Here is a 13,431-nt window from a genome sequence, read left to right as displayed (position 1 = left end):
GAATGTGTAGACTGCTTTGGGTAGTATAGACATTTTAACGATTTTTTCTTCCAATCCATGAGCGTGGAATGTTTTTCCATTTCTTTGTGTCTTCTTCAATTTCTTTCATAAGCTTTCTATAGTTTTCAGCATACACATCTTTTACCTCTTTGGTTAGGTTTATTCTTAGGTATTTTATGGTTTTTGGTGCCATTGTAAATGGGATCAATTCCTTGATTTCTCTTTCTTCTGCTTCATTATTGAATAGAAATGCAACCGATTTCTGTACATTGATTTTATATGCTGTAACTTTGCTGAATTCATGTACAGTTTTAGCAGTTTTTTGGTAGAGTCTTTCGGTTTTCCACAGAGTATCATGTCATCTGTGAAGAGTGAAAGTTTTACTTTTTATTTGCTGATTTGGATGCCCTTTATTTATTTTTGTTGTCTGTTTGCTGAGGCTAGGACTTCCAGTACTATGTTGAACAACTGTGGTGAGAGTGGACAACCCCTGTTCTGTTCCTCACCTTAGGGGAAAAGCTCTCTATTTTTCCCCATTGGAGACTATATTAGCTGTGGGTCTTTCTTATAAGTCCTTTATGATCTCGAGGTATGATCCTTCTATCCCTACTTTCTTGTCGGTTTTTATCAAGAAAGGATGCTGTCTTTTATCAAATGCTTTTTCTGCATCTATTGAGAGGATCATATGGTTCTTATCCTTTTATTAATATGGTGTATCACATTGATTGATTTGTGGATATTGAGCCACTTCTGCAGCCCAGGAATAAATCCCTCTTGATCATGGTGAATAATTCTTTTACTATAGTGTTGGGTTTGATTTGTTAGTATCTTGTTGAGAATTTTTACATCCATGTTCATCAGGGATATTGGTCTGTAATTCTCCTTTTTAGTGGGGTCTTTGTCTGGTTTTGGAATCAAGGCAATGGCCTCACAGAATGATTTTGGAAGTTTTCCTTCCATTTCTGTTTTTTTGGAACAGTCTCAGAAGAATCGGTATTAGTTCTTCTCTAAATGTTTCTTTGTCTATTTCTTAATCAGTTGCTTTTTGTTGTTGTAGCAGTTTTTTACGTAGTTAACTCCTTAATTAGATACATGATTTGCAAACATTTTCTCCCATTCTGGAGGTTTCCTGTTTGCTCTGTTGATTGTTTCCCTTACATGAAGGTTTTTAAGTTTAATATAGTTCATTAGTCTATTTTTGCCTTTTGTGTCCTTTGAGTTAAATTTTGTATGTGGTATAAGATGAAGGTACAATTTCTCTCTTGCATGTGATTATCTAGTTTTCCCAGCACAGTTTGCTGAAGAGACTATCCTTTATTCCATTGAGTGGGTTTAGCACCTGTATTAAAAATCATTTGACCATATATGCAAAGGTTTATTTCTGTATTCTCTGTTCTTTTCTATTGATCTTTGTCTTTATTCCAGTCTCACCATGTTCTGATTACTGTAGCTTTGTAAAGTGTTTTGAAATCAGGAAGAATGAGTTTTCTGTTCTTTTTCAAAATTGTTTTGTCTATTTCATGTCCTCTGAGATTACATATGAATTTTAGGATGGAGTTTTCTATTTCTGCAAAAAAATGCCATGGAGATATTGGTAGTGATTTTGTTGAGTCTCTATACTGATTGGAGTAGTGTGTACTCCTTGACAGTGTTAAGTGTTCCAATTCATGAATATAGGATATCTTTCCTTTTACTTGTGTCTTTTTAAGTTTGCTTCTGCAGTGTTTTGTAGTTTGCAGTGTATACTCATTTCTTTTTGTTTAGGCTTATTCGTAAATATTTTGATACTATTTCAAATGGAATTATTTTCTTAATTTCTTCAGGTTATTCATTGTTAGTTATAGAAACACAACTGATTTTTTGTGTGTGGCTTTTGTATTCTCCAACTTTGCTGAATTCATTTATTAGTGTTAACATCTCTGTGAAAATCCCAACTTCTTTTTATTAGGGTTTTCTGTATATAAGTTCATGTTATCTGTGAACAGACATAATTTTACTTTTCACCTTCCTAATTTGAGTGTCTATTCATTTCCATTCCTTTTCCTTGCTTAATTTCTCCAGCTAGGACTTCCAGTAGTATGTTGAATAGAAGTGGCAAGAGCAGGCATCCTTGCCTTATTTCTGATCTTAGAGTTTTCAGTCTTTCATCATTGGGTATGATGTCAGCTGTGGGCTTTCCATTAATGGCTTTTTAAAATGTTGAGGTAGTTTCCTTTTAATACTAGTTTTTGAGCATTTTTATCATGAAAGTGTATTGAGTCTCGTCAAATGCTTTTTCTGCATGAGTTGAGATGATACATGATTTTTTCCTTCTTTCTGTTACTGTGGCATATTACATTAATCACTTTTCATATGTTGATCTTGACTTTCCAGGATTAAATCTCACTTGGTTTTAGTGTATATACCTTTTAATGTGCTGTTGAATTCATTTTGCTAGTATTTTGCTGAGGAATTTTACATTGATGTTCATTAGGAATATTGGTATGGGTTGCAGTTTTTGTGTAGTGTCTTTGTCTAGCTTTGGGATAAGGTAATTCTTTTTTAATTTTTTTTAATGTTTGTTTTTGAGAGAGAGAGAGAGAGAGAGAGAGAGAGACAGAGTCTGAGAGAGGGAAGAGCAGAGAGAGAGGGAAACACAGAATCCAAAGCAGGCTCTAGGCTCTGAACTACCAGCACAGAGCCCGACGCGGGGCTGGAACTCATAAACCACTCATGAATTGTGAGATCGTGACATGAGCCAAGTCGTAAGCTTAACCTACTGAAGCCACCCAGGAGCCCCTGGATAAGGGTAATTCTGAACTTACAGAATGAACTTGAAAGTGTTCCCTCTTTGTAAACTTTTTTTGAGGAGTGTCAGGAGGATTCATGGTAATTTTTCTGTAAGATTTGGTAGAATGCTCCATTGATGCCATCTGGTTGGTCCTGGGCTTTTCTTTCTTGAGAGTTTTTAAATTAATGATTCATTCTCTTTTACTGTTACTGATCTGTTAAGATTTTCTATTTCTTCAAGATAATTCAGCCTTGGTTATGTTGTGTATTTGTAGAAATTTATGCATATTTTCCTAAGTTAACCATTTTGTTGGCCTAATTTTAGGTATTCTCTTAAAATCCTTTTTTTCTGTGGCATTAGTTATACTGTCCTTGATTTCGTTTCTGATTTTCTGTGTGTGCACCCTCGTTTGCTGTTGCTCTCTCTCATGTAGTTAATCCAGTTTAAAGCTTTGCTAACTTTGTTGATCCTGTCAAAAAAGCAACTCTTAGTTTCACTGATTTTTTTCCTTTTGTTCTATTCTTTATTTCTGCTCTAATGTTTTTAGTTTATCATTATGTCCTCCTTTGTCTCTTATAACAGATTTTGATTTAAAATCTATTATTTTCTTATAGCTTTGCATTTAGTTTTTCTAGTTTCTTCAGGTGTACGGTTAGGTTATTGATTTGAGATCTTTCTTCTTTTTAAATGTACTCATTTACTGCTCTAGTGTGCCTTCTTAGCATTGCCTTTGCTCATAAGTACTTCATAAGTTTTGATGTGTTGTATTTTCATTTCCATTTGTCTTTAGGTATTTCTAATTTACTTTGTGACTTCTTTTACCCATTGGTTGTTTAAGAGTGTGTTGTTTAATTTCCACACGAGTGTAGACTTTCTGGTTTTCCTTGCATTTCATTCCATTGTGAGCAGAAAAGATAACTTTGTTAATTTGTTAAGACTTGTTTTGTGTCCTAACCTGTGGTCTGTCCTGAAGAATGTTCCATGTGCACTTGAGAGGCATGTGTATTTTGCTGTTGTTGGGTGGAGTGTTCTGTATATGTCTGTTAGTTTTAATTAGTCTATAGTGTTATTGAAATCATATTTTCTTATTGATCTTCTGTCTCATTATTTTATCCGTTTTTGAAAATGGAGTATCGAAGTCTGTTGTGTTGCTATTTTCCTTTCAATTCTTTCCATTTGCTTCATATATTTAGGAGTTCTGAGGTTTGGTGCATAAATATTTATAACTGTTAGATGTTTTTGGTTTATCATGCCCTCTTTTGTCTCTTGCAACAGATTTTGATTTAAAGTCTGTTTTGTCTGATATTCATAAAACCATTTCTCCTGTCTTTTGGTTACCATTTTTATGGGCCGTTTTCCAACCTTTCATTCTTAGCCTGTGTTTGTTCTTAGCTCTAAATTGAGACTCTTGTAGACAGCATATAGTTAGATCCTGTGGTTTTAATTCAGTCAGATCTTTTGATTGGGGAGCTTAATCCATTTGCATCTTTTAAAGAGATTTCATTTTTTTTAGAGCGGTTTCAGGTTCACAGCAAATTTTAGAGGAAGTTACAGAGATTTCCCAGATGACCCCAGCTCCTACACATGCATAGCCTCCATTATTAACATCCCCCACTGGAGTCATACATCTGTTACAATTGTTGAACTTACACAGACATATCATAATCACCCAAAGCCCATTTTTTGCATTAGGGCTCATTCTTGGTCTTATATATTCTATAGGTTTGGGCAAATGTATAATGACATGCATCCACTATTAAAGTATCAGTATTTTCACTGCCTTAAAAATCCTGTATTCTGCCTCTTTATCCCTTCCCTCACCCCCCACCTCCAGCTTCTGGCAACTACTGATTTTTTTTTTACTGTCTTCATCATTTTGCCTTTGCCAGAATGTAATATAGTTGGAATTGTATGGTATGCAATTTTTCAGATTGTCCTCTTTTACTTAGTAATATGCATTTTAAGATTTCTCCATGAGTCTTCATGGCTTGGTAGCTCATCTCTTTTTATCACTGAATAATATTCTGTTGTTTGCATATAGCATAGTTTATCCATTTACCTAATGAAGGACATCTGGATTGCTTCCAAGTTTTGGCAGTTATGAATAAAGCTGCTGTATACATCTGTTTACTGATATACATATGCAGATATATAAGCACATCTGTGTTCAGGTTTTGTGTAGATCCATTTACATTTAAAGTAATTATCGATAGGGAAGGACTTAAAATTACTGTTTTGTTAATTGTTTTTTGTATATCTTCCAGCTTTTTTTGTCCCTCCCTTACTTTCTCACAGCTTTCCTTTGTGTTTTATTTTTTATAAATATTGTTCCCCCCAATCCTTATCCGTGGAGGATACATTCCAAGACCCCTGGTGGATGCCTGATACTGTGCATAGTACTGAACCCTGTATATACTATGTTTTTTCCTATACATACATACGTATGATAAAAACTAATTTGTAAATTAGGCACAGTAAGAGATTAACAACAACAATAAAGTAGAACAATTATAACAATATACTATAATAAAAGTTGTGTGAATGTGGTCTGTCTTTCAAAAAGTCTTTATTGTTATTGTACTCTCACCCTTGTTCTCATGCTAATGTGAGATAATCAAATGCCTGTGCCATGAAATGAAGTGAGGTGAATGACATAGGCATTGAGACATAGCATTAAGCTACTGTTGATCTTCTGACATGAGGGAGGATCATTTGCTTCCATACTGCAGTTGACCACAGGTAACTGAAACCACAGAAAGCAGAATTTAGAAAGAGGGACTACTATAGTGATAATGCTTTGATATCTTTCTTATTTCCTTTAGTTTATAATCTGTAGGTACTTTCTTTGCAGTGATCATTGCAATTACATCTTAATTACGTCTTAATTAAAAACATCTTAAAGTGATAGCATTGTTTTTTATTTTTATTTAAAAAAATTTTTTTAATGATTATTTATTTTTGAGACAGAGACAGAGCATGAGTGGAGGAGGGGAGAGAGAGAGAGGGAGACACAAAATCCAAAGCAGTCTCCAGGCTCTGAGCCATCAGCACAGAGCCTGACGTGGGGCTCGAACTCAGGAGCTGTGACATCATGACCTGAACTAAAGTCGGACACCCAACTGACTGAGCCACCCAGGTGCCCCGATAGCACTGTTTTTTTAACTATTAATTTTTTTTTATTTTTTAATTTTATTTTTTATTATTTTAAATTTACATCCAAATTAGTTAGCATATAGTGCAACGATTTCAGGAGTAGATTCCTTAGTGCCCCTTACCCATTTAGCCCATCCCCCCCCACAACCCCTGCTGTAACCCTGTTTGTTCTCCATATTTATGAGTCTCTTACATTTTATCCCCCTCCCTGTTTTTATATTATTTTTGTTTCCCTTCCCTCATGTTCATCTGTTTTATCTCTTAAAGTCCTCATATGAGTGAAGTCATATGATTTTTGTCTTCCTCTGACTAATTTCACTTAGCATAATACCCTCTAGTTCCATCCACATAGTTGCAAATGGCAAGATTTCATTCTTTTTGATTGCCAAGTAATAGTCCATTGTGTGTGTGTGTGTGTGTGTGTGTGTGTGTGTGTGTGTGTGTATACGTCTTCTTTATCCATTCATCCATCGATGGACATTTGGGCTCTTTCCACACTTTGGCTGTTGTTGATAGTGCTGCTATAAACACGGGGGTGCATGTGTCCCTTTGAAACAGCACACCTGTATCCCTTAGATAAATGCCTAGTAGTGCATTTGCTGGGTCATAGGGTAGTTCTATTTTTAGTTTTTTGAGGAACCTCCATACTGTTTTCCAGAGTGGCTACACCAGCTTACATTCCCATAAACTATTTAAATCACATACAGAAACTACTTTACAACTCCACCCTCTGCTTCATGTTATTAATGTCACAAATTACATATTCACATATTGTATACCCATTAACATAGACTTACACAATTTTATGTTTTTGTCATTAAAATTCTATGCACCAGATTTAGAGCGTACATGTTACTATATTTGTTCATGTATTTACCTTTACCAGAGACCATTATATTTTTATGTGATTTTATGTTGCTGTCTACTGTCCTTTCATTTCAACTTGAAGGACTTCCTCTGGTATATCTTGTAGAACAGATCTAATTGCAATGCACTAGATTCAGTTTATCATTTTAATTCCTCAGCTTTAGTTTATTAGTTTAGTCTCTCAGCTATAATTTATTTGGGAAAGTCTTTTTTTTTTTTTTAAGTTTATTTATTTTGAGTGAGAGAAAGCACGAGTGGGGCAGGGGCAGAGAGAGAGCCAAGCAGACTCTTGCACTGTCTGTGCAGAGAGAAGAAAGGGACAGAAGAAAAGGACACGGGCTTGAACTCATGAGCTGCAAGATCATGACCTGAGCCAAAATCAAGACTCAGTCCCTTAACTGACTGAGCCACCCTTGCCACCCCTATTGGGGAAAGTCTTAACTCCGCCCCCCCCCTTTTTTTTTTTTGCTTGATACAGTATGCTTGGTTGAAAGCTTTTTTGTTTGTTTTGGTTTTTTCTTTCAGCATTTTAAATATATCATCTCATTCCTTCTGGCCTGTATAGTGTCTGCTGAGTAATCTTACAATCTTATGGAAGCTTCCTTGTATGTGATGAATTTAATTGCTTTTGCTGCTTTTAAGATTGTCTTTGACTTTAGATAAAGTTTGATTAAAATGTGTTTCAGTGTAGTTTTCTTTGGAGTTATCCTAGTTGGAGCATTTTGAGCTTCTTTAATCTGTGAGTCTATTTCTTTCCTCAGATTTAAGAAGTTATCAGCTACTTTTTTTTCAAATAAGGCTCTCTGTCCCTTTCTTCTCTCTCCTATCTGTGACATTCCCATAATGGCAAAGCTTGGTCAACTTAGTAGTTTCCCTCTTATAAGTTCCTTAGGTTCTTTTCATTTTTCTATATTTTTTTTGCTCCTCTGACTCCAATTTCAGATGACCTGCCTTCAAGTTCACCGATTCTTCTGCCTGTTCAGTTCTGATGTTGAGCCCTTCTAGTGAAATTTCCCATTTAGTTTTTTGTACTTTTCAGCTCCAGAATGTGTCTTTTTGTAGTTTCTGTCTCTTTGCTGATATTCTCATTTTCCTGTTTTCTTTTAGTTGTTTGTATTCTCTTTTAGTTCTTTGAGCATTTTTATGATTTATTTAAAATTTTTTCTCTGATACCTTATAGATGTGTGGTACTTTAAGTAGGTCTGTAAGGTCTGTTTCTGGAGTTTTATTTTGTTCCTTTAATTGGGCCAAGTATATCTGTTTCTCTGTGTGTGTGTGTGTGTGTGTGTGTACTTTGTTTTGTTTTTGGTTGGGATATAGGCATTTGAAAAACAGCTGCCTATCCCAGTCTTTGTATACCGGATTTCTGCATAGGAATATCTTCACTAATTAGCCTGATGGGAGGTTCTAGGACTTCCCAAACCTTTTGTGATTTTAGCCCACCCTGGCATTTGCCTGCAGAAATGCAACTCTAGGGTGCTGCTTTCTTGTTATTTGCAGCATCTTCCAGCTCTGTTTCCAGTCTTTGCAGTGCTTTGAGTCAGGCAAGACAGAAACCAGTCCTTCAGGCAGCCCTCAGTCAAGCCAGAATGTAGGACATTTAGTCTGTTTGTGTTCCTGAAGGAAAAACCTTGGCATGGGTTTTTTTTTTCCTGGGTCTTCCACACTATGCTGTGCAGGGGAAGTAGCATGAATGGGTGCCCCAAACACTGTAAGTTTTCCTACACGTTTTACTATTATCATGTCTTGTTTATCATGTTATCATGTATGGGTGCTATAGCTTTTACCTATTCTCTAGAGTTCATCCCAGTATTTTGGTCCATGTATTGTTAACTCAGTGCCTTTATGGGAGAAGGAAGGCCTATATTTACTAGTCTGCCAATTTGTTGTCATTCTCCCTAGTATCACTTTTTGAAGTATAAATTCTGCCAGATAATGGTTCTCTTCATAAGACATGAAATTAAAAGGGAGTTGCAGTATTTTGGACTTGGGTAAGGCATTTGGTTTTCTCCTTTGTGTAAGGTCTACAGATGGAGAAAATGAGGTCTAAAGCAGTAATATTTAAACATTAAAGTTTATGTGATCTTTTATATTGAAATAAAGAAATAAGGTAATGGAACAGTTACATATCTATCCTCCCAGACAAGATTAAGGTTTGTTTTAAGGTTTTCAGGGCACTCCACAAATATTTATTGTTTACTCTAAGATACTATGTAGTTGGCATACAAAATGTATATAAGATATAATACATGTATATAGATGTATATAAGATATAATTCTATGCTTAATGCTTAAAAAACTAAATAACGGTATAGGACCTAAGTAGCAAATACAAAAGTATAAGAACTATCACTATGAGTTCTTCAGAAGCAGAAATGACGGTGAGCTAAAATGGACAGGGTTTGCTTCTATAGAGTTTGGGCTGGACCTTGAATGGGTAGGATCATATCTTAGTATCTGTTTTGGAGAAAACATACCACATGTCCAGAAGTGGGCATGTACAGGCAGTATTGTTTGTACTAGCAAAAATGAGAAATAATCTAAATGGTCATCAAGAAAAAGAGAATAATAAACTAAACTATTCTGTGTCTACTATGAAATAATATGTAGCAATAGTAGAGATCCATGTATTCCAACAAAATTTTCTGAGTAAATTGTTGAACTTTTAAAAGCTGATATTTTAGTTTGTTTAGGCCACTATGACAAAATACCAGACTGGGTAGTTTATAAACAATCGAATTTTATTTCTCACTGTTCTGGAAGCTGGAAGTCTGAGATCAGGGTGCTAGTGTAGCATGAGGACCCTCTCCCAGGTTGCAGACTATTCGTTGTGTCCTCACATGTTGGAAGGGGCTAGGGAGCTCTATGGGATCTCTTTCACAAGAACATTAACCCCACCCGATGAGTGTAGTACCTCCCAGAGGCACCACCTCTTAATATCACATTGGGCTTTAGGATTTCAACATTATAAATTCTGGGAGGGGGGCGCCTGGGTGGCGCAGTCGGTTAAGCGTCCGACTTCAGCCAGGTCACGATCTCGCGGTCCGTGAGTTCGAGCCCCGCGTCAGGCTCTGGGCTGACGGCTCAGAGCCTGGAGCCTGTTTCCGATTCTGTGTCTCCTTCTCTCTCTGCCCCTCCCCCGTTCATGCTCTGTCTCTCTCTGTCCCAAAAATAAATAAACGTTGAAAAAAAAAATTAAAAAAAAAATAAATTAAAAAAAAATAAATTCTGGGAGGACGCAAACATTCAGACCATAGCAAAGGAAGTTTTAAATAATATGTGTACTATGATATTAGTTAAGAAACCAAGCTAACCTGAAGATAATACTGCATAATTTTTTTTAATGTTTTTTATTTATTTTGAGAGAGAGCAAGTGTGCGTGCATGAGCACAAGGGTGGGGAGAGAGGTAGAGGGAAGAGGAGAGAAAGAATCCAAGCAGGCTCTGCACTGTCAGCACAAAGCCCAATGCAGGGCTCTTATCTCATGAACCATAAGATCATGACCAGATGTTTAACTGACTGAGCCACCCAGGCACCCCAATAGAGCATACTTTTTTTTATAGGTAAATAGTATATAACCTCATTGTAAAGGAGGGATAAATGAATAACAGTGGTTACAACAATTAAGCATTCATAAATTACTTACATATTTAAAGATCAAGAAAAATCCCAGATGAAAATCAATCAAAACATTAGTAGTAGTTACTTCTGTATGGTGATATTTTGAACAAAGTTTTCTTACTTTTTATATTTTACTCTATTTTCTGAATTTTCACAGGAAATATTTTATTCAAAAATACTAAATTATAAAGTCTTTCATAAATGGGAGATAAGCAATTGACAAATGGTTAATAAAATTAATTCTTACAAAAGTGGAATAGAAGAGTAAGTAGAATTTAATTAGGTGGAAATATCAGGGACTTTGGGGGTATGGGAGATGGTTGAGGGACAGAGTGGGAGACCCAGAATGTCTTAGAAACTTTTGAAGTTGTGTAGAGCCATTGAACACTGCCTTATATTTTTAAGCCATTTATTCAATAAATATTTAAGGACCTAATAGCTGCCAGAATACCCCTATGAGCATATTAGGGTCCTTGCCCCTAAGAAACTTCTGTTTTGATGAGGCGGATGCAGACAAACAGATTGTAATACAGCAGTCCCCCTTATCCATGGCTTTGCTTTTTACTGCAGCCCAGAACCAGATGATCCTTCTGACATATGGTCAGGTCAGTAGTAGCTTAATGCAATGTCTACATCATTCACTTCATTTCATCTCATCATGTATACATTTTATCATCTCACATCATCACAAAAGGAAGGTACAATAATATATTTTGAAAGAGCACATTCACATAATTTTTATTACAGTATATAGTTATAATTATTCTATTTTATTACGGCTATTGTTATTTTGTGTGTGTGTGAGAGAGAGAAAAAGCACGAGTGGGGTAGGGGCAGGGAGGGAGAGAGAGAGAGAGAGAGAGAGAGAATCCTAAGCAGGCTCCATACTGTCAGAGCAGAGCCCAACACAGGGCTTGATCTCACGAATCTTAAGATTGTGACCTGACCTGAAATCACGAGGCAGATGCTTAACTGACTGAGCCACCCATGTGCCCCTATTGTTGTTAATTTCTAGCTGTGCCTAATTTATACATTAAATTTTATCATAAGTATGTAGTTTAGGAAAATACACAGCATGTATAAGGTTCAGTACTTATCCATGGTTTTAGGCATCCACTGAAGGTCTTGGATGTATCCTCCACAGATAAGGGAGGATTACTCTACAGTGTAGTAAGGACGAATCAACCGATGAGATGGATAACAGGGTTGGTGAAGGTTGAAGAGAAGGCTTTCCTAGAGGAAAGACATCTAAGTTGAGATTTGGAGTTATCAAGTTGAAAGTAGTGTGAGATGTCTGGAGAGGGAAATCAGGGACCAGCAGTTGGAACACCTTGTAAACTGTTTGAAGGACTTGTTTCTGTAGTGTTTAATTATTCTGTACATATGATCTTACTGAGTGGTCTTTGCAACATAGTAAATAATAGCCCTGTTAGTTGTTTGGCACTTGGTTGTTAGTTGTTTGGCACATAATAAACTCTTTCCTCTCTCGCTCTTCTACCTTTTCTTCTCTCCCTTTGCCTTGTATATATTTACTGCAGGTGATGCATGGCATTAATTTTTTTGGAGGAAATAAATGCAAACCCTAAAATATTGCTGATAGAAAAGGAGGCAACCTTAATTTAGCCTATTTGAAAGAGCCATGTTCAGTTCATCAAAATAAAAATGCTTTTTGATGTGGTTGGCTGCTCTTTAAATTCAGTCATCGCCATGAGGTAGTTAATGGAATTGAATACAAGAGGTATTCAAATTTTTTGATCATCAACATCTTTTAACTTCTTACCACTTTCAGAGTTATGACAGTGGCTTGGGACTTTTATAAATAACTACACAAGTTACTTAATCTGTGTAGATGAAATGTGGTATCTGTATTGTTATCTAGTGTGGGATTGCCAAGTGAAATTAATTTTTGCAAGATACAAATCTTGTATCATTTAAGGGGGTTGAATTACCACAGTGTGTCCAAAACTGGCAGCATGATTTACTAAATTTTTTGGAAGTAGATTTCCTTCCTCTTTGCCTTAAATGCAGACAGTAACTAAGAGTCATAACTTTACATAAAGAGTGAACCTATCACATTATTATTTGTTAATGATGGGCTATTCCCATTTGGGCAGTTTATAGAAAAAATGGTAAACCCCAACATGAAATTTAGAAAGGAGGAATAACTTAATTTTGTTACAGTCAGACCAAGAAAACTTGGTCTACACTTTAGACCAAGCAAACAAAAAAAAATATGCTGAATGCTGTAGGCTAACATGTTGCCTTGTTAATGCGAAAAACTAAGTTTTACTAACCACTTGAATCACACCTCTGTGTTAACTTGTGGAGTTTTTTGTTTTGTTTTGTGTTTTTCTGCATGGGATGCCCTTCTCCTTTTTTGTCTGTTGGCAAAATTCCTCTCCAACCTTAAAGACTCCAGATTTAAGACTTTTTTTGTCCCATAAAGGTTCATTACTCCTTCCGTGTGTCATTACTGTTCTTGCTATTATAGCACTTGCCATGTTTATGACAATTGTTTAGGTTTTCTGTTTGCTTACTAAGACCTCCATAAAAGTAAAGGGTGTCATAACTGGTTTAGTGCATGAATGAAAGGGGGCTTTCTGAAATGACATGGTGTTGCATATTGAAATTTCGCCTCTTAAATTTAGGCTTAGTTTTATTGTCTGGTAGCTGGCACTGTTACTTCTACTGGGTTATTACAGGACGCTGGTTAAAGCGCACAATGTTTGAACAATATAACTTATTTTATATAACACTATTATAAGAATGGACACTAAGGAGATAGGGAAAGAAACTGTAAGCATATTAAGTTGTGCCAGGCTTTAGGGAAACTCATTTAACTTAAAGTATAAAGGTTCACATTTTTTAAATAGAATAATTATTCGGTTTCCTAAAAAAGTGTACCGTATGAATATATTAAGTAGTGTTCGTTTTTAGTGCGTTTTAGTTTATTTAAAAAAGGAGGAAGCATGATGTAATGGAAAAAAGCAACACAATGAAATTTGTATTGGGGTTCTAGT

General features: G+C 35.8%; 1 protein-coding gene across 4 annotated transcripts in view; it reads left to right on the top strand.

The window, feature by feature from the left end:
• TMCC1 (transmembrane and coiled-coil domain family 1) overlaps window positions 1–13,431 on the top strand; it is a 248,172-nt gene that overhangs the window by 110,287 nt on the left and 124,454 nt on the right. The window lies entirely within an intron of this gene.

Source organism: Prionailurus bengalensis, chromosome A2 (genome assembly GCF_016509475.1).
Source record: "Prionailurus bengalensis isolate Pbe53 chromosome A2, Fcat_Pben_1.1_paternal_pri, whole genome shotgun sequence".
NCBI lineage: Eukaryota > Metazoa > Chordata > Mammalia > Carnivora > Felidae > Prionailurus > Prionailurus bengalensis.
The sequence above is the reverse complement of the archived record's forward strand: the minus strand, read 5'-3'. Positions and strand labels throughout refer to the sequence as shown.